General features: G+C 37.6%; 1 long non-coding RNA gene across 1 annotated transcript in view; it reads left to right on the top strand.

Annotated features, from left to right (window-relative positions):
• The first annotated feature begins 930 nt into the window (after positions 1 to 930).
• Positions 931 to 21,194, top strand: part of LOC110356041 (uncharacterized) — a 90,400-nt gene continuing 70,136 nt past the window's right edge. The window contains exon 1 of the long non-coding RNA XR_002409088.2: positions 931 to 1,382. This is a non-coding gene — a long non-coding RNA (uncharacterized LOC110356041). The remainder of the gene's footprint in view (positions 1,383 to 21,194) is intronic.

The following is a 21,194-nucleotide window of genomic DNA, read 5'->3' as shown; positions in this document are numbered from 1 at the left end:
TTTGAAATCTTCCATATCAATTCACTATATGTGTTGACTGGGCTATAGAGACTCTTAAGGAAGTTATTAAAAAGGAAAGTCCCTAGATATGACTATTTGAAGGGTTTGTTCAACTTACTGTGGGGCCTTCGACTCTGGATTGGGCAGTGTTGCTTGCCCTAAGAATGAGGAAAAGATACAGTCAATTGTTATATATTTTTAAACACAGCATTAGGGCTGCACAGTTAAAATCATGCAAATATTTATGTTAGGACTTTGATCAGAAGTTTATCTGTGTATTTTACTCTGTTTGTTATTAAAAGCATACTTGATACATTACTGTTTAGTCAGTGGCCATCGTCATAATGAACACTGAATGTACCATACAGTATAGATAGATATGTTTCAAGTTAAAATTTTACAAAATTTCCCGAATAGTTTCTTTCAGAAGAAATCATGGCAGTTGTGGATGAGCTTTTGTTTTTCTGGAGCGTATTATGGGATATTTAGTCCTGTGATGCACTGGTTAGCAACGCTATAATAGTTCATTGATTAGATTAAGTCTGCCTAGAGTGAGTCCTGGACACTCTTAGAGCTCTGCTGCATTCAGGGACTTAGATGTAAAGTTTAATGACAGTGGCAGCAGGAAAAAAGATATGTGCTTGTGTACTGTAACTCAGGAAAAGAAGGAAAGAACATAACAAATATGAAAAGGAGAAAGATATTGGTTGTTATCGTATCTATTTTTCTTTTAAGTCTAATTAATAATGCTAAAAGGAGACTGAGACACTGAGCTTGTGTACTTTGCATGGGTTCTAGGGACCTTCTTGATTGAAAGAAATGCTATTGGCTACAGCAGGTAACATATCCCAGCTCAGTAACATGAAATACCACCCTGCAGTCATATACTTGGCTGATACTGAGGCAAAGAAGTAGGGGAAGGATCTTCTGGACAACTTGCATTACATAGTTAACGATGTTTCCCTTTTATTAATCAGAAACCCACTCTTCCATTCTTCAACCATTATCTTGTTAGCTAAACTCAATCTCAAAATGTAAGTGCTTGTCTTTGATAAAACACATTATGTACATGAAACTTAGCTTGGTGCTCTGGTGGGACAGAAATGGCATTCAGGTGGAACTAATGAGTGCTCCTGATTAAAGGGAGTCTGCAGGTGCTACTAATGATTGTGTAAGAGGAACAGAGGCTAGAGAGTTTCTTTTTTGCTCTTCTTTTTCTCTCCTCTGTGCTTGGAGGGTTTATTTCTGTCTCTGGAGGAAGGGAAAGGTTTGTTCCTGTGGAGTCAGAAGGGGGCTGTTCTGTGCAATGGAGCTCTATTAGTAGTTTTTGCAGTGAAAATCAATCTAGGACTTGTTGAGCCCCAGCCTGTGTTGTTATGAAGGTAAGTTGCCTCTGGGTGTGGAGTTGGGGCACTGCGTGTGCTACAACAGATGTTTGTGCTGGTTCCTCTTATTACTGTTGGTTTAGAGATAAAGCGATTTCCCAGTCTTCGTTAAGAAGTGGTGTAGTGAACAACTTGATTTCCCAGTCTTTGATAAACTTATCATGTCCAAAATAATGCTGTGATGACCAGCTAAGGTTGCTAGTGGAGACATTCTCATAGTACTGTAAACACCTGTTGGTGTTTTTGGTAAAAATGAGTAGTCCTCTAACAAAGCTTGTCACTGGAAAGTCTTTCCCTCCTCTGGTCGAATTTTTTAGTGTGGTGCTTCCTTTAAAATAACCAAAGCTTTTGGTGTTTGTTTATATAGTCCTTGATTCAGTAAGAAAAAGTATTGATTTTTTTTTTTTTTTAAATATTTAGGATCTTTCAGTCACTGTGATGTGACGGACACCTGTCTTAAAATTTGCAAAGCCTAAGTACTAATTGTTATTCCACTAAAACTCTGATAGTCAGTGCTGTTTCACAGACCAGTTTTAGTCCTTTTTTACTTCTGCTTCTGCCTTCTGTAGGGTGACTTTAGTGGTGATGGCTATAATGTTTCCCAAAATAGAGCAAAATTTGTATTATAGAAATTGCTTATTGAACAAGGGTTTAGTGTCTTGGATAGCATATGTAAAGTAGACTTGGGTAAAGGTAGTTTAAGAAGTTGGTGTTGGAAGTTACTAGGGCTTCAGCATTCTAGAATTTCTCTCTGTATTCTCTGACAGGGCTGGGTGCCATTAAGCTTCTAATGTGGTAAATGTCCGCAGGTTTGCTGATTCTTCTGGGTTCCAGGAAAGACCCGGTTACCTGTGAAGACTTTACTTGCAATCGGGAGCTAGTCATGATTCTTATTGTGGCCATTGCATAGATAATGCAAGTAAATGAAGAGACACTTTTGGGCAAGGATATTATAAAATATTATCAAAATATCTCACAGAAAACCTTTATGCTTTCCCTATTTTCTGCTGAGGAGTGAGCTGATCCTGTGAACTCAGATATACATGCGTAACTACTTGAAGAGATATATTTTTTTGTGATTTAGGATATTATGGAAGACTAGATTCAAACTGTGATGTTAATGGTTAATGACGTCTTGAGTGAAGATGAGGTCTTTCAGCTAAGCCTGGGAAACATTTGAAATACGAGCCCAAAACTTAACAAGTAACTCAGTGAAGCAATCTTCCTGCTTTATGGTGTAGATACAGCACAGCTTAAACAACTAATGATGTTTTTTTTTTTTTTTTTTTTTTTTTTTTTTTTTCCCCTAATACCTTCAGTAGTACTTAGAAATGTAGGAAAAAAGATTTGTCACTTTCAGAGTCCTGAGACCTGAATGAGTGACAAACGATCTTAGTAGAGGTTACAAAATAATAATTAATGGTGCAATATGCTAAAATGGATACGTGTGGCAGGCTGAAAATGCATTCATGGAACTTTTATCTTCAGGAAAAAGCCTTTAATGCTGCTCTGAATATGAATGATTATTGGAGCGATATATTTTGTTTAAATTTTAACTGTGCTTTTGTTTCTGCCCCCCCCCCCCTTTTTTTTTTCCCTCCTTAAATATGCAATATAATCACTAAATTAATTAATCTGCCAAGAGGGTAAGGATTCTTATGAATCTCATTTCTACACATGCCAGAGTAATTTCCTGGAGATCAAAGATGACGATCATTAGCTAAAAGAGTTTTTAGGACTTTGTGAATTCCAGATCATGAAAACAGTAAATGAGAAAGTGTCGGTAGTTGTGAGTTCTTGGCACTTGAATCTATTGTTCTGGACTTATATGGCCACAGATATCTGCTGAATTGTAAATTCTGTATTTTATTCAATACTATGTAACAGTCTTCTGTGACTGAAAAGATAAACAGTTGTGCTGATAGTACATTGTACTGTCCATGTTGATCTCTTAATAACCCACAATTGTAAAAGAGCTCATAAACGATGCTAATAATTTCATTTCTTTCTGTGATATGGAAAGTAGGTTTTGAATATCTGTTTTGCAGCACGGTGACTTTTCAATAGCAGGAACTGGATTACCTACCTTGACTTTTCCCCCCCCGCCCCTCATGCTTGTCTCTCTAGTTGTCATAGAAGGATGTGCTCCCATTCATACATTCTCTGCAGTAATCTGTTGTTAACAAAACCAAAAGGTATGCTTTGTTGGTGACAGCAGGCACAGCTTCTGCCTAAAATCCCATTTTTATGGCAGTCTGACAACTGCTGAACACTTGACTCCTTAAGTAGTATTGAGGCCCTCAGTGTCCTGCTTCATTCCTGTAGAAACGTTAGAAATCAGCCAGCTTCTGGATACCGAGGATTGTTACACAACCCCATATTATTTACCATCAGCTCGCTCTTTAATTTAGGGATGTTTAATACTGTTTAACAGCAGTTTTAGAACTTGTACCACTGAAATAATAATCCAGAGATGGGTTAACGTGTCTTGCTGTGGAAGGTATTACCAAAAATTAAATATAATCTTTCACATGTTCCTGATGATAGCGTCACAAACTATTAGGTTGGTGCAAAAGTAATTGGAGTTTTGGACCGTGAATTTGAAATCGTTATAACTAGGCTCAAACATATCTTTATTGATCAAAATAGGAATCATTACAATCAACACATTTTTGCCAATGAGAAATAAGTTTGTTCATTCCTGTAGTATAAAAATTCGTGCTTCAGGATTTGATGAACTCTTGGAAAGCATTTTCTGCATCTGGCTTGTTGTGGAAGCATTTTTCCTGCAAAAAGGTGAGATTCTTAAAGAAGTGGCAGTTGGTTGGTGAGAGGTCAGGTGAATGTGGAGGGTGAGGCAAAACTTCACAGCCCGATTTGTTCAACTTTTGAAGTGTTGGTGGTGTGATGTTGGTTGTTGGATGTTGTTGTGGAGAAGAATTGGGCCCTTTCTCTTGACCGATGCCGCCTGCAGGTGTTGCAGTTTTCAGTGCATCTCATAAATTTGCTGAGCATACTTCTCAGATGGAATGGTTTTGCTGGGATTCAGAAAGTTGTAGTGGATCAGACTGGGAATGGGCCACCAACCAGTGACTGTGACCTCTTTTTTTTTTTTGTGGTGCGAGTTCGGCTTTGGTAAGAGCTTTGGAGGTTCTTCTCGGTCCAACCACTGAGCTGGTCATCGCCAGTTGTCGTATACAATCCACTTCTCATCACACATCACAATCCGATCGAGAAGCAGTTTGTTGCTGTTGTGTACCATAAGAGGAACCTTCAAAACAACTATTTTCTTTTTTTTTTTTTTTTTTTTTTTTAATTTTTCTTGGCTACTTAGCAACTAAAGCATCAGTGTGTTATCAGCATACTTTTCATCTGAAGTACAAAACACAGCACTGTACCAGCTGCTAGGAAGAAAATTACCTCTATCCCTCCCAAAACCAGGACACATGTTCAGAAGAAAGGTCTAGTCTGATGTGTTAAGACTCTTCTGGAAAAGAAGAAGAGAAGCCTGCATAGTTAACATAAAGGAAACAGAACCAGGTAGACAGTTTTACATATGATAGTAGCTTGAAAGTGTCTAGTTTTGCTGCTATTTTAGTTTAGCACTTCTGTTGAAATATAAGGTAGCTTAAAAAAAATATCAATTTATGTCTCTGGGGAAAGCAGTATGCTGAAACAGGGCAATGAAATCTGCAGATTGTCAGAAGTTTTTACTCAGCAGAGGGCTTTAGAGTGAGGAGGTGCAAGAACTTCAAAAGAAGGCAGCATGTCTCCCGCCCCACATGGCATTATGAAAGAAAGTAGGATAATTTTAAAGTGACCTATGGTGGTAGCTGTATGATATGTCTCAACAGATTGAGATGTCACACAGGAGCTCTGCTGAATATAGATTGTCAATATTGCATGTGGTTCTGTGCCTTTTCTTGAAGCATGTAGTGCGAAAATGAGATGGCTAGGTGTCTAAATCACAGAAATGACTATTCTGTCTGTCTGTGTTACGGATAAAAACCAATAATGACATACAGAATAAGTGACCTGAGATAGAATTTTAAATCAAATAACTTACCACTTTTGTATCTCTACTGATGACATTTATTAAGAGAGCTCTAATAACAATATGCAGTAACTTATTGACGCATGCTTTCACAGCAGTACAGCGGGAAATGCCTCGCCTTAGTCCCATTACTGCTACCAGAATTTCAGGCCTTATTCTGTACCCATTCTTTTGGAAATTTTACACCATAAGGCCTCAAGCATTTGGGGGCAGAAGGATGTCTGGCAACTGCAGCCTGAGAAATGAGAGCTGACCAAGTAAAGTGTCCAGCTGCAAGACAGAGCATTTTTGTTTTTAATTTTAATTGTGTTTCTGCTCAAACATACAATCATTTGTCTCATTAATAGGGTAGTTTTCACCAGATTTTTTTTAATCGGGTGTGTGCTAACACAGAGAAATTAAGTTGTAATCATACTGCATAGACCTTGCGTCTGCTGCTTAACAGGTGGAAGTTACATGAAAAAAATTAACTTATTTTCCTCAGCTTTTAAACATTCAAAAATAAGTGAAAATATTTCAATTTCTGTGCTTAACATATCCCTTCTGATGAATGTCATTTATATGGTAGGAACAGAAATTAGAAGACCTTCAGAATGTGCTTTTCAAAACCTAGAATCACAAAGCAGCTCAGGCAATGCTTAACTTCAAGTGCTTGTGCAATCATGTTGCTCTCTACTAAGCTGGTGGTATAATTAAGCAAATGCTTTTTTAGTATCCTTTAGTGACACAGGCCCAAAATATGTGCTCTTTTTCCTCCCTTTTTAGTAACTATTTTAAGTAAAATGTTAAAGTGGGATCACAATTTTGATCTCTGCTGATCCCCTTATCCCCATGCTGTTGCTTTAAATAGTGCCTTAACAGCTTGTGAAGACAATTAGTTGGGAATTTTTGCTAAATCTTCTCCATCACAATACAAATTTATGAAACTTAGCTATAAAAATGCATTCTGTTAAATTCAAATTATTGGCTTTTATGGTTGGAAGAAAAGACCTGTTCTAGAAAAACTGTCATTTGTATCTTATGTCTGCAAATGGCAACATGCCACCTCTCAAGGAGAAGGTTTGTTATTGGGCCATATTTTTTAATTCAAATTAGTTTTGGCTCTACATAGCTGTACCTTGAATTTGTCAGGGTGTCTGTCAGTTTATTGTTTGTTGTGAGCATGTTTTGCTGAAGGATGTAGTTGAACTGAAACTGTGATTAAAGACCATGTCATTTTTTGCCAAGTTGGTTGCTTGGCGAAGTGTCAGCATAAAATCAGCAGCTATTGCACATAAAATAGCCTGTTTTAATTCAGTAGTGTACACTGGGTCATATTTAGCATTGGTTTAGCTCTAATTGATTCCCTGGAAGTACACCCAGGTTTAAGTTAGCTCATTATTTTAAGACAAACCTGTATTATTTGCATTGTGGGGCACCATTAGGGTTTTGGGGCATGTAACTGCTGTAACACAATTACTGAATGGTACAGCACCAGGTTCAGGTTCAGTTGCCAAGGTGCCTTTTTCTTTTGTCCTTCTCTCTACTTTTTTTTTTTTTTCCTCCCTCTTTTTTCCCATTTTTTTAAAATTATTTATCTATTTATTTATCTATTTATTTATCTATTTATTTATCTATTTATCTATCTATTTATCTATTTATTTATCTATTTATTTATCTATTTATTTATCTATTTATTTATCTACCCCCCCCCGCCCCCTCCCCTCTCTCTCCTCTCTCTTCTCCTCTATGGAAAATTCACTAAATGTGCTGGAGGTTTAAAGCACAACTGTTTTGTCTGAGGAGCTCCTGTGTGTCCCAACAGTGTTCAGATTGCATTTTATCATTATCTCTTTAGTTTCAGGAGGCATCTGAGCTTTTGATACCATCCCTAAAATTCAAATGTGTTCTTTTTGGGAAAAGATATGGAGGGATTTGTTTGGAAAGCAATAGCCCATGATTTTATGGTTCCTTGTCAAGTTGGAAGGTGATTAAGAGCAGAGTGTTAAAAGGCTTTGCCCACTATGTGACTGTTATCACTGTTTATAAATACACCTGAGTTAAAAGTAGGTGGTATTGTTATATAAAATGAGAATGATTAGGTATTTATATGGATATAGCATGATATCTTTGGTGTGAATTCCCAGTATGATTAAGTACTTATCAACTGGTTTATATTAAATGACAATATAATAGTCAAACAACCATAATTTAAAATGTTGCCGTTATTTTCATCAGGGCTACCACAACCATGCTACAGATAGATGTGGTTTAAGAGAGAGGGATTCTTTTTCTCTGTGTTGTGTTTTTTTGGCTCTTTTTGGGCTGTTTTTAACTGTTTTGAAATGCATTAGAATTTCATCAAGAAATGAGTAATGATAATTTAGAAATTTTGGTATAACGCTGTGATCATAGGTTAGGAAAAACAACTGCTCGTTGCTCTGCAAGGATTCTGCTGGCTTGTGCTGGGACCTTTCATGTGTTGCTGCCTCTGTTGAAATAAATGCTGTCTGTGGCTAACGGTCCTTGTCTTATATGAACAGAACTGAAAAATAAAAAAAAGCAACAGTGATGTAATGGTGTTTAGTAACACTGCAGTGGAAGCCATCAGAAGCGTGCACCCTAACTAAGAAGCATCTATAGGGAGATAGGGATGCCTACATCTAGTGCACTGAAGACTTGGGAGTAATTAAAGTACATATTTAATAGACTCTTAATCAACTTTATTTGTGGTATTTTTGATTTCAGTATTTACGTAACTTGGTGACATGAAGCCATGTTTTATAAAATGTGGTGATTAGAACAGTATTTTTTTCTGGTAAATACCCTTAAGACATTAACAGAAGGAACTTTCAAGGGGACAAACTCTCATTATTTCATTGACACCTGCTAATGTAATTTTAGAGCTGTATGGGTGTAACTACACCTACATTTCTACAGTCCTAAAATTACATTTGGCCCTTTAAAGGCAATTGCGAGGCTGATGTGGCCCCCAGTAAAAATGAGCTTGATACCCTATGTGTGTTAAAAACCAGTCTCACTGATGCTGATATGTGGGACAGAGCGGGGGAAATTTATTTCTCATAAAAAAAAAGTAGGCCTTTCTGTGAAGGATTTTTCTTTGGGTCATTCCATTGTGTGTGTAGGTAGAACAGCAAAACTTTCATCCATGTATTTTCAGGCTTTGTTGTAGTCCTGAAGTTTTGCAATCCTAAATGAGATGCTAGTAACGGGGACATTACAAAAGGATAAACTGTTCGTATGTTTGCTGATATCTGCTTAAAAATGAAGAACGAGTCCAGAAAGCTCTCTTGATTATGCTGCTAGAACTCATGAAGACATTAAATTATTGTAGAAACTAGAGTTTGGATGTCAGCAATGCTAGGCTTCTTTATAAAGTTTTCTTAGTCTAATTTATTAACCAAACAAGCCTTATAAATTTGTTTTTAAGTAGATGTTGTAGAGAATGTCATTACATGCACTGATCTCCTGCTGTGGCCTGTTACGCAGCCAGCTGAAATTGTCAATAAAGCAAGCTGTTAGAATTGGGGGGAAAACAACAAAAAAAGGCATTAAGTGTTAAATGATATTAGGGCATCCAGTTAGTATGTGGGAGGGTGGGAAGAGGAGGTTTTAGAATAGCTAAGCCTATATATAAGAAGACCCCAGTGAAGATGAAAAAAATAGGTTAAAATAAAGGCATCATTTGATTAGAATATTTGTTAATATTTATTTCTGAATATTCTGACTTGGAAGACCATTATTAGGGAGCATGCAGTAGCAGGGGGAATTTATGAGACAAATATGGTACTTTTGAAAAAGCAAGCTTTTGCTTTTGATTTTGAAGGCACTTTGAGAGGAACAGAAAAGAAGTACATGTAGAAGTAAAGAAAGTGTGAATGGGGAGACAGAAGCTGCCACTCATTTTCTGTTCTGATTTTAGTCTGTGACCTGAATCTATTATGTCATTTATAGAACGTCAATGGAATGCTGGAATGAGTTGGATATGCTCAGCAAAATTATACACAATTTTTCTAGCCTACCTAGAAACACAGCACCATTTGGATGGTTATCCTAAAAAAATAACCCCCCAAACCTGCTAATAGTTGAAACAGAAGCTCCAGGGATTCATTTAAACACACTGATGTGGTACAAACAGGTATTGTCTAGTTTTGATGCTTTGGTCTTTGACTAACATGTAATTACAGAGCTTAATCAAGGCTTGAATTCATGGCCTTACTAGTACATATTAGTTTTTAATTATTATTAATAAACAGTCTTTTATTTCTTTTAAAAATGTTTTATGTGATTGCTAGAAGGGTAATGACTGTATTTTCCTCAAACTAATGGAATACCTGTGCTAAAGCTTTAGACCAGTTAGGTTTCCTTAGGTACAGTTTAGACTGTAGGAATAGGAATCTGAGTAGGCTGAGTATTTGCCGTAGTGTTTGTTTCCCTGTCCTCAATGTGAACTGCAATAAATTATGAAAAAGAAGATATTACTGTTTTTTGTTGTGGTAGCTCAGGGTGCCCAGTTCTTGAGGCAAGACTTGTCATATTTCAGGGGCTGGAGGAGACTTTCCCATGCCAGATCAGATGGTTGATATATTCAGTCTATTTTCATTTGGCAGTGATCGTTGCATTTTAAATGAAGGGTATCTCTTTTAATTTACTCTGAAATTTGTTCCTGTTTTCCCTGGAATAACTGCTTAAATGCACAGTTAATAATCATTGATAAAAACCTGGGTAAAAGAGAGAGAAGACCTGTTCCCTGTGAAATAAATGGCGAAACTCCAGTTAAAAAAACTTGCCTGGGCAGGATGTTACCTCAGATGTATGGGATGTCTTTCAAAATTCTTTTACGGATCTAGAATAGAAGTATAAATCTTTAAATTACAGCATTGTTTTCTGTCTGTGCAAGCCACAAGTGTGTCTGTGCCCTGCCACATGGAGTCTACAGTGTACATGGACAAGGGACATGGATGTTTATGTAAAGTAGGTTTGTGTGTATGTCTAAGCTGCTGCTTCAGGAGCAATCTCTGATCACGACCTGAAGTTGTGCAGGGTGGTTTATATTCACGTTGGTCAGGACTAACTCATTCTGTGGTGGACTGGATCCATCCATATTACACAGCTTTCACTCAGGCCTGTTCTGGGTCATCAACTCTGATGACCAATTTGTGGTAACAAGATCACTGAAACCGTTTAAGTGCTTTGAAACTTCTGAGATGTTCTCTGCATTGTTTCTTTTTATTTGAATTATATTAAGCCATTCAGTTGAAACTATGCTGTTTGGGTGGAACAGCCAATTACACAAAGCTGGATGTGGGTGAATATCTGTGACAAGTGCTAGTATAGACAGACATCTGATCGAGGAGGGTGTGGAGCACAACTGATCTATTTTTTGACTCTTTGTCCTGTTAAAACACAGAGTAGCCTGTATAGTCTATGGAAGACTAGATTTAACCTACTTGTAGAACAGTTTTGAATGAGAAGATGCATTTAATTTGTACCTCATCAAAATGTAGTTTTTGATAGAACGTAGTTTGCTTTGTGCCTTTTAAGACCCCAAATGGTGCCTGCCTATGTTTTTTATAACATTATCTCCTTCTCTTTGCCTAAGCCACCTCTCCTTTCATTGTCCCTTACCAAGGTGACTGAGGTGAGTGCTGGACCTATACTTGCTGGTTTGAAGCTGTTTGTGTGCTGAGTTGGATAGCTGGAAATTTCAGTGGCTAGTTGGCTGCTGTCTGTGGCAAGACACAAAACCTTTGGGACAGGTAATAGCTGGGTTATCTATTGTGTTGAGCAGCTGATTTTGATGTAATGTGGATTATTATGTGTCTGAGACTATGACCTTGTTTTCATATTTCAGCCAGATGTCACTAATGGGTTCTGAACTTATTGACAATTGGGTTAGCAGGCTACTGTTGCTTTTCCTAAAAGACTAGGCTAAAAATCTGCTTTTTTAAAACTGTAAGAGAAAATGATCTCTTTCAGCAAATGATTGCCACTGATTTTTAAGGACTTTTTTTTTTTCAAAAGTCAGCTTCCACCTTCCTTTGCTAAAGTAAATTATGTCTTGTTTACTTCAAAGGCTGAACTTTTAGAGGAATAAAACCAGAATGTGTGTCCTTGGGAGTCTTATTTACTAGAACTGGAGACTAACATTCTCCCTGTTTGACTTCATGTTTTATGGCATTTTATGCTTACAATACCTGAGAATTTAAGCTCTTTGAGTGAGAAGTAGGTAGGTGGGGAAAAGTCTTATGTATCTGTAGTTGCTTATTGCTCCAGAATCTTAGCATAAGTAGAGTCTTAACTGAACACTACACAGAGGCAAGATTCCGGGAATGAGGTGCAACTAAGATGTTATTTTATTAGCCTATCTACTGTATGTTGTCATAGTGATAAATCATATATGTGAAGACTGGCTCTGGAAAGCTATTTACATCATCTTCTGTGTTGTGCTGGGATCCCATTACCATTCTCTTCTAAAATAATTAAGTTTACGGAGAAAGCGAAGAGGGCTATTTAACATCTTTCTTAAGAAGACATTTTCCGTGGAGCCAGAAACCCAACTCTGCTGAACAGTCAGTTTGTTTGGGAATCTGCCAGAATACAGTTTCTGCAGTCCTGTCTGGAATTGTCCCTGAACTATTAGAAGATGGTCTTCCCCTGCCCTCCAGCTAAACCTGTATCTAATCAGACAGCAAAATTCCTCTTTTCCCCCCTCCAGTAACTGATGTGTTAATCAGGGTATCGAAATTCTTTTCTGCTTAAGTAAAGGAAAAAGAGAGCAGTTATGCAAAATATACTGAGAGGCGGTAGGTTTCTGCTTTGTATGGTGGTGTTTGTGTGTCGTTGTTGATTGTGTGAAGTTTTGTTTGCTTGGTATTTCCGCGCCCACCCTCCGTCCCCCAGTTCCCCCCCCACATGATGCAAAAGGGGAAATGTTCTTCAGAGTGATTAAGTATCTTTGGGAATAATGCTTAAAGACACCAAGTATCACCTTAGATTAATGGCCTGATAGACCTTATGAAGCCACCTTGAGGCTAGATATATTACCAGGTGAAATTTGGAAGCTGTGTTTTGTGTTTTTCTTTTTTCCTTGGTCCTGAAACAGCTTCTGGATTTCTAATTCCATTTTTAGGGGAGGGGGGCTGGTTTATGTTTTTCATCTGTTATAACATGCATATATTTTTCTCTTCTCCAAATTGTGCAAATCATTGTTCATAGCTATCTCTCATGCATGGAAAGGTATGTTTGTGAATGACTCTGGAAGTATGATACGCCCCTTCCAAGTGCAATCCTAATATTTCACTGTTCCTGCACTTATTCACATGTATAGTTTCCATTGCTACTTATAAAGCTTGCTAATTTTAATTATTAGAACTTCTGGATCATACAGCATTGCCAACATCCTCCCTTTATTCTGTATCTCTTAGGAGCAAGTTCCCTAACAAAATACAGATACTGTGAACTTTTGCAGAGAAAGCAGCTGTGTCAAAATCCCCGGCCTTATTCTGTTTTTAACTCTTCCTTTCTGAAATTAAAGGAGCTTAAGGAGCTTAGGACTTCTGCTTAATGCAGAAGACTGGTACATAATGCTGTACATTACAGAAACTTGAAAATTCCAAGCTGTCATGCATCAGATACATACCACACACTTTGCATACTTTTCAGTGCAACTACTTTATATAAGGTCCTTAGAACTAAGAATTGTGGCCTTAGTTTTTATTTTTCTGTTTGAGAGTTGTTAAATAAAATAATGCAGTCTATCTATGTTTGCAGTGAGCATAGAATACAGCCATGTTGTTAGGCTGGTCGGAACTAGGAAAGGAAGCCAGTGTATAAGCTTCCAACTTCAGGTCTAAATTGTGCAGATCCATTTTTTCCAGTTACGTATTTATTATTTGTTAGTGCTGTTGTGGTAGTTGTGCAGCATCCTCCAAAGCAAACAATCATGAAAGTAAAATGTTATCATCACTAGTGTAATGAGCCATGAGACTACAACTTTTAAAAACTCAGCAAATAACACTTTCCATAGGCAAACAGTTCCAAGTCATTGTGCAAGGCATTCAAATCATACTGGAGTTCAGAATCAGTGAAAGAAAAGAATGAGTTTTGGTGCTGTTGCAGTGGGTAGAGAAACTTCCCTGGCCTAGGACAGACACAGAACTCCTGTTGCTCTGCATATATGGATCTATTAGGAATCTTCTGTTTCTTGGCATTTCCCTACAGAACAACATAAAAATTTTGTAATGAAACTTTCAGTGCTAAAAAACATTAAATTAACTGGAGATCTGAAGCCTGATACCTATGGCTAGTTTTTGGCTCTATTAGGTTGATGTAAATACTTCAAAATGTTGACAATGGCAAGCAGTGCTGGCTTTTGGAAAGTTTGACTGGGAAATTTTGATTGAAGGAAGGAGAAGAGAGAAGGTTTATCAGGTGTTCTGTGGATTCTGCTTATCAGGTTCAATGCAATCATTTATCTACTTCTCCTATCTCCTGTCATCTGAGTTCTTATTTATCTGTCAGCTCTAGACTTAAGCGATGTTCTTTTGAACTATACTATCACTTTGCTGCAGCTGTACTGTGCCTAGTAGAGTGGGAGTTAGGCCCATAGATGTTACTGGAACAAAACCAGATAACAAGGATACTGGAGGACAAAAATTCCGACATTTCATGAAGCAGTGCTTTGCAGTTGATACATGAAAGGGAACCGCTCCAATGTGTTCTGATAGAATGATTGACAAATCATGATTTTAAAAAAATTGGAGGACTGGAGGGAACTTATACATCTGTAATCAGAAAAGCAGTACTAAAATCCCATTGAGTGTCCTGTGTGCTCTATAGCTTAGTGTCTAAGGATTTAAAGGCCAACAAGAGAAGGCAAACAATATGAAGTAACAGGATGTGCTTGTTTTGATCATGTTAAACTTTCATAGTTCTCTTCAAGTCCTTTGTTCTACCCAAAATATATAATCTTTTGACTTTCAGCTTTGGTAACATGTAAAAATCATGACAGCTTATTGTAATTTCAAGTAATTTGCTGCTCATTTATCTATAGTATAATTAAAAATGGAGTTTGAACTCTGTTTCTTATGCTCTTGGTAAGGACATGAATTCAGAGCAAAATTTGCATAATAACATTTGCTTTTGTCAATGTTCAGAGCAGGAATATAATTAAAAAGGTGAAAGGCTTAAGAGATGATGGTTCATAATGTACTTATTAAAACTGATTAAAATAAAATGTCTAAGGAAAAAGGATTAAGCAGCTTTAGTGTTTCATTTTTGATTTTTCTCATTATATGTGTGGTGAGCGGATGAGTCAACAGTGTTACAAGAGAGGAAGCATCCTAAGCTACTGCTGCTTGGGCAAGCCTATTCAGTTGCAGCTTTTAACAGCTGTTCCCAAGCTTCATTAAGACTCATTATGAGTTGTCATGTAGTAGAGAACTTATATTTTCAGATGATCTGTGCACAGCAGTAAAGATAAAAGTCTATCTTAAGGCTGCACTAAAAAGAACAGAAGATGGTACATATTAAAAATAGATTACTGAAATCCCCTAATTAGCTAGCATAGACCTTAAAAGCAAAGCAAAATCAGTGAGTTTTAAAGAGAGATGAGGAAAAAATGACTCATCTAGGGCTGGACTCTTTGACTCAAGCCTGGTGTAGTCACTAATAAGTATTATTTACTGATTGTCCTTTAATAATGTATGCATACTTAAACACATATTCATGTGTTCTTATTTCTCCAAAACCTAATGCCCAGCTGGTCTGCTGAAGAATTGTCTTCAGATCTGGTATGCGACAAAAGAAATGAAAACTAATTTCAGTCTAATTTTTGTTTGAAACTGTGCAAAATGTTTGATTCTGAATTGACACATTCTATGAATTTAAGTTCTGAGTGTAAGTAAAGCTTGAAATGTGATTACCTCTGACTTCTGGGGAGGGCAAAAGGGGGAAGGACAATGGTAATAACTCAGATCTCAGTTTTGCAGCACTACAAGTCTGTTTCCGTGCCTCACTTAACCTCCTATAAACTATTAATATTTGTGTTTCCTGTTTTGAAGGGTGGGTATTGTAGAAATTTTGAAGATAATGAATACATCTTCCACAACAGAGCTAGGAGGGGAGAAATGACAGGATCGACAAAGTTATTCTTCTTAACAGAATTTATCAAGGTGAGAGGAGACTCAGTAAGGGTTGTCACTCTGGTAATTTTTATCTCATCCCTCTTCCTTGAGGATATTCTGCAATGTGGGCATAATGCCACTCATTTGACTGAAGTGGTGATTCCATGTGAAATAAGCTATCAGCAAGGGGAAGGGCAGGGTGTAAATAAGACAAGAAGTCCCAGGACAGGCATCTTCTCTCCATTGACTCCCTCATTCAGAGAAGACTGAGCAGGATCAGACACCTGAAACTAGACTTCTTCAAGTCTTGCTGGTGATCTTCTGATAATCTCATTGTTTTGATATTTACAATGAGGTGCACTAATATTTTCAGTCTCTTCTGTTGCTGTTAGAAAAAGATCTGGGCAATAAATTGCTTTGTATGAAGAATATCTATAGTGTTTTGTGAACTTGTGATCACAAAAGTAAAACAAAAATTCCAGATAAAATTAATCTGCTGCTGCTGGTCTGCGTCACAGGTACCATTTAGCACCAGCCTAAAAATAACCATGTCCAGTTGAGCTGCTGTTATTCTGCCTGTAATGCTCAAATTCTGTAATACTTACGTTCAGAGTTGGGTTCTGAAGGGAGAAAAATTCTGATGTTGTTCATCTTCATAAAACAACTCTTCCCCTTGTTGCAGGTGTTTTTATTTGGCTTATACAGGCCTTTTTTTTTTTTTTTTTCTAATCCCAATGCTGTCAGTGCCCTTAATTTGTAATGAACATTTTGCAATAGATAATTTCACTGGCTTTACTGTATGTTCATTTCATAAAACTAGAACATTATCTGGTTTTGTAAATAGGTTGTTCTCACTAAGGAGAGACCATCTAATGGGCATACGATTGTCTTTCAGGCCAAGACTGAAATGTGTTGACAGAGAAGCATACTGTGCTTGCACATTGCCTACTTACAATAAGGCTAACAATAAGTATACTGAGCTGTCAATATCAGCTTCCTCTGCATGAAAAATTCCAACCCCCCCACCCCCCCCCAATTAAAACATTATGTGAATCAATTGGGGGGAAAACCCCAAAAGTACTGTCTTCCTTGTGTGCCACTGGCACTGGATATAAACAGGGTCTCTTCTTTTTGGAAATGATGCATGGTGGAAGGTCTATAAATAAGAAAAATACCTGAAGCGGGTGGATGTTGTGAAGGTGCAACCTCACAGCTGAGGAAAGCTTGTAGATACTCAAACATGAAACTTCCCCAGGCCAAGAGGAGAGATGTGAAAATGGTCTGCGTGAAGTGCCTGAAAAGGTAACTTCTAACAAAAATGTCTGGAGGAAGAAGGGTAGAAGAGTCCAGCAGGAAGGTAGAAAGGGCACAGAAAATAACAAATCACAGGAAGAACAATATAGAAATATCTTCAAGACTTCAAGAAACCTTTTAGCAAAGATTAGGTGGGATGGAGAAGGCTAGAAGAGAAAGAACATGAAGGAGAAGAGGGAAAGACAAAACGAACATTTTGTTCTTCTTGGAAATATGTTCAGGCAGAAGTTGCTTCATTTATGAAGAATCTTCTCCAGGCAGTTAATTAGCTTTGTCAGTCAGCTGTCGTAAACCAGATTATTGAACTGTTTCATATTTGAAATTCTTTAAACTAACATCTTGACATTGCCGGTAGGTGTGTCAATAATCTGAAGACATGAGAAGAATTTATTAGCTTTGGTGTGCCTGTCTGTGAAATGTAGCAGAGAGTTAACTTCATACTATCCAAACACAGCTTGAGCTTTCTCCTGAAAGGTTCTAATTGCATTTTGAAAATGCTATTAGCTTACTTAGAGGTGGCAAATAGTAATATCATTGTGTGGGAGGCTGTGTGTACATAATAATGAATCCTAATGGAGCAAATAGCAGATTCATGAGTGTCTCACTGCTAAAAAGAAGAGCGAAAGGGGGAAAAAAAATTCTTATTATTTTCAGCTGGCAGCTTCCAGCATTGTCTGCAATGATTCGAGTGTAAATTTAAGTTGTTTTGATCGCTGTCTAAATGCTGGGTTGGGCTAAAAGTATGTTGTAAATGGTCATACGGGTTTATCTGTTTGGTGTATTTACTTTCCCGTAGTAAGATGAAAGTCTTTATTCACAATAGAGCTATTGATTCCAGGAATATATTTCACAGGATTATCTGTGCGTGTGTGTGCAAGTGCAGCATTATTACTGTTTAAGGTCTTTCTTATGCCACTGGACTGATCAGACATACACTTTTTTTTTTCTTTCAACCATATTAAACACCATATAAATTTCTAGTAATAAAAATTATTATTAGTCCTATGAAGTATTCCTTCTCTCCAAATTGGAGTATGCTAGTTTTTTCATCATTTAGATAGTAGTGTCCTATCCCATCTCCCTTTCTGACTGCTGACTTGATATTCTGTACTGGCTGGTCCCTGTTTCCTGTGGCTGCAGCCAAGTGTTTTGAGCTTCAGTCTCCTTGCTAAATTGGTATTTGTTTTATTTACTTTTTAAACTCCTGTTTGCTGCATTTTACTTTCTTATTCCATTCTGTTCATACACTCATATGGTTAATGTTTAGATATTCTCTCCTCTGTTTCTTAATTCTGACTGATTCTTCTGTTCTGCTGACTTCTTCACGGGAAGAGCCATCTCAAAGAGACCTTGTGGCCTGTAGCAGCCCAGAGGATACAAAATGCAGGGAAATTCTGCTCCAATCCTGCAGCTGCTAGAGCATGCCTAGAATGGCTGCATTCTTCAGGGAATCTAATTAAAATAATGAGATTAAGCCAGATCATGCTCTGCCATGTACAAAGCAATATTTTTCTGCAGCCTTATAACTTGGCCAAATTTACCTCTCTCGGGCTGCTGGCCATGATTCTTTTGATGCAGCCCTGGATACGGTTGGCCTTCTGGCCTGCAAGTGCACATTGCCAGCTCATGTCTGATTTTTTTCATCCATCAGCAGCCCAAGACCTCTGCAGGGCTGCTCTCAATCCCTTAATTCCCCAGCCTGTATGGATACCGGAGGTTGCCCCGACTCAAGTGCAGAACCTTGCACTTGGCCTTGTTGAACCTCATGACCTTCAGATGGGCCCATTCCTTGAGCCTGTCAAGGTTCATCCGGGTGGTGTCCCTTCCCTCCCACTTACCAACTGCACCACTCAGCTTGGTGTCATCCACAGACTTGCTGAGGGTGCACTCAATGCCACATTCGTTAAAAAAGATACTGAACAGTCCTGGTCCCATTACGGACCCTTGAGGGACACCACTTACTACTGGTCTCCATTTGGACATTGAGCTGTTAGAAGGCTCCGTCTCCAGAGTTTACAAATATAGTTTTGTAAAATAAGTTGATGGACTGTTTTGATAAGTGGTTTCATAGTTGACTAACTCTTGTTTCCTTCACGTGGGATTTAATCACCTAGGATTTGCTTCACTGGCAGTGCAGCCATGTGGGATAATGTGTGGGTGAATTCAGAATGCTGCCACCTGAATTGGTACTCAAGACGTGCCTATCAGAAGTTTTGGGGAAAGATCTATATTCTCAGACAATTGGCTAAGTAGTGTTTTTCATAGTTCTGTAATGAGATCACCATTGTAAGATCCTAAAATGCTAGGTATAAATCAATATTATGTGCATGTTTTTCTATGACCAAGATTTTCTCAATTCCAAACACAATCATGTCATGTATCTCCAGTGAAATATTTTGTCATACTCCAAACAGTTTTATAGTGTGTGATTCATGAAGAACAACAAGAGTGTAAAAATATTATGAAATTTTCTTCTGAAGTTCTCCAACTTTGTCTGGCAGATGGTAGTACTGCTTGTAGATCATTCTTTACAAAGCAAGCAGTGTATAGCTTTGCTAACTTTATAATGCTGTACTTCATACTCATCTCTGACCAATCTGGTACATCCACTTATAACTAATAGTTTCTGAGGCTTAGCTGTGCATCTAACAGTCAAGACTTAAATCTTTCTTATCATCCATCTTGCCTCTACTTATCTTGCATGAATAGCCTGTTCCTATGAGGTGATAATTAACCTCTCAGTTTTTCTTTTTAATCCCCTTTTGACAAGCGACTTATCTTCTCCCTTATTTTTTTTTTTTAAATTTTATTTTATTTTCTGAGAATTTTTATAACAATTTATTGTCCTTCTCCCAAGTTGGTCCCTGTGCGTATTTGTCTTGTGGCTTGCCTGCAGTAGGAGTGTGCTTCTTGTTTGCTTTCGCAATTTGTTTGAAGGTTTGCCCGCTTTATCATCTTGTAGTTTATTATTGTGCCTTCTGCTCTTACCACCCATCTGCCCTTTTCCTTCATTCTTCTGTTCAGTGTAACACCTGCACTTTAAGGTTATGTGTCCTTTACAGTGCTAACTTTTTCCTACTTCTATTCAGTTTCGTACATAAACCTTTGGGATTGTAGTAGAAGACTGTATTTTTAATAAATCATAGTTGATGGGTTCCTCAGGTAAGTAGGTAGTCAAGATGTAAGATCAACAGCTAAACTAACTCTAATGTCTACAAGATTTAGATCATGTTCTGCTCCTTTAAAACTAGTTTCAATAGCAGTTGATATGTGCACTGTGGGTATAAGCATGTGGGTTGGAACAATACATGAGTTAAACACTGTTATAATTTTTACAGAAGTGTATACCATTCATTTTTATTTTAACCTATGAAATTTTATAAGCATGTCAGTTTTTAAGCTAGTGTTAGAAGATATGTGTGCGCTGAAAAACATAATCTTGAATATTATATTTGGAGGGAAAAATAATAATAATAATAAAATAAAATCTGCCCTGTAGAAAATGAAATTAGAGAGAATACATGTAAAAATAGCTGTAAGAGTTACACTTTCATATTTTAGGAGACTTCTTGCAAACTGAAAGGTTGTAGTCACAGCGTTCAGAAATAAGCACCGCTGATGCAACTTGGTGCAATGAATGGTCATAGAAATTTTGGCAGAAACTTCAAGGAGTCCAGGATTTTATCCCATATCTTTAAAAGAGATTTTCCATATCCGATGTCACTTTGCATATCAGCCTGGATGATAAATGATGACATTATTCCACTGAAAAGGTACCCTTGAATTTCTTCCTCTGGCTAGAATTTTAAAGAAAGATTAAGATAAAAAGAATTTTTAGGCTTCACTTTGCAAAGCTGCCCAGAGGGTTGATTGCCTAAGTTCAATGTAAATCATTCTGAAAAGCCTGGTCTCTTTCTCTCTTTTCTTTGTCCTTGAGACTATAGAAATACCAGTTACTGTTATTACTGATTTATTTGCAGTAGCACCAGACCTCCTGCTCGTTCTGTTTTCAGACTGTGATGTTAAAGTCACTTGCTGTGTAAAGGAAAACTTTTGCTCCTTATAGGCCGGGTGTGTTGGAATAATTGGAGAACTACGTAGTGTTGGAAAGCAAATCAAGGGGTCATGTAATTTGCTCACTTCTTGCAAACATTTGTTTGCTCCTACCATTTGAAGAAAACAGGCTGTGTTGCCTCTCACTTGCAGCATCTCATAACAGAATCTGAAGGAAGAATGGGCATCAACAGCTAAGATTAAATTACGCCCCCCCTCCCCCCCAACATCAAAACACCCCTCAGAGCCCAGCAAAACCCA

The sequence above is a fragment of the Columba livia genome, chromosome 4 (genome assembly GCF_036013475.1).
Source record: "Columba livia isolate bColLiv1 breed racing homer chromosome 4, bColLiv1.pat.W.v2, whole genome shotgun sequence".
NCBI classification, from domain to species: Eukaryota; Metazoa; Chordata; class Aves; order Columbiformes; family Columbidae; genus Columba; species Columba livia.
Note: the sequence above shows the minus strand (reverse complement) of the source record. Positions and strands in the feature narration are given on the sequence as shown.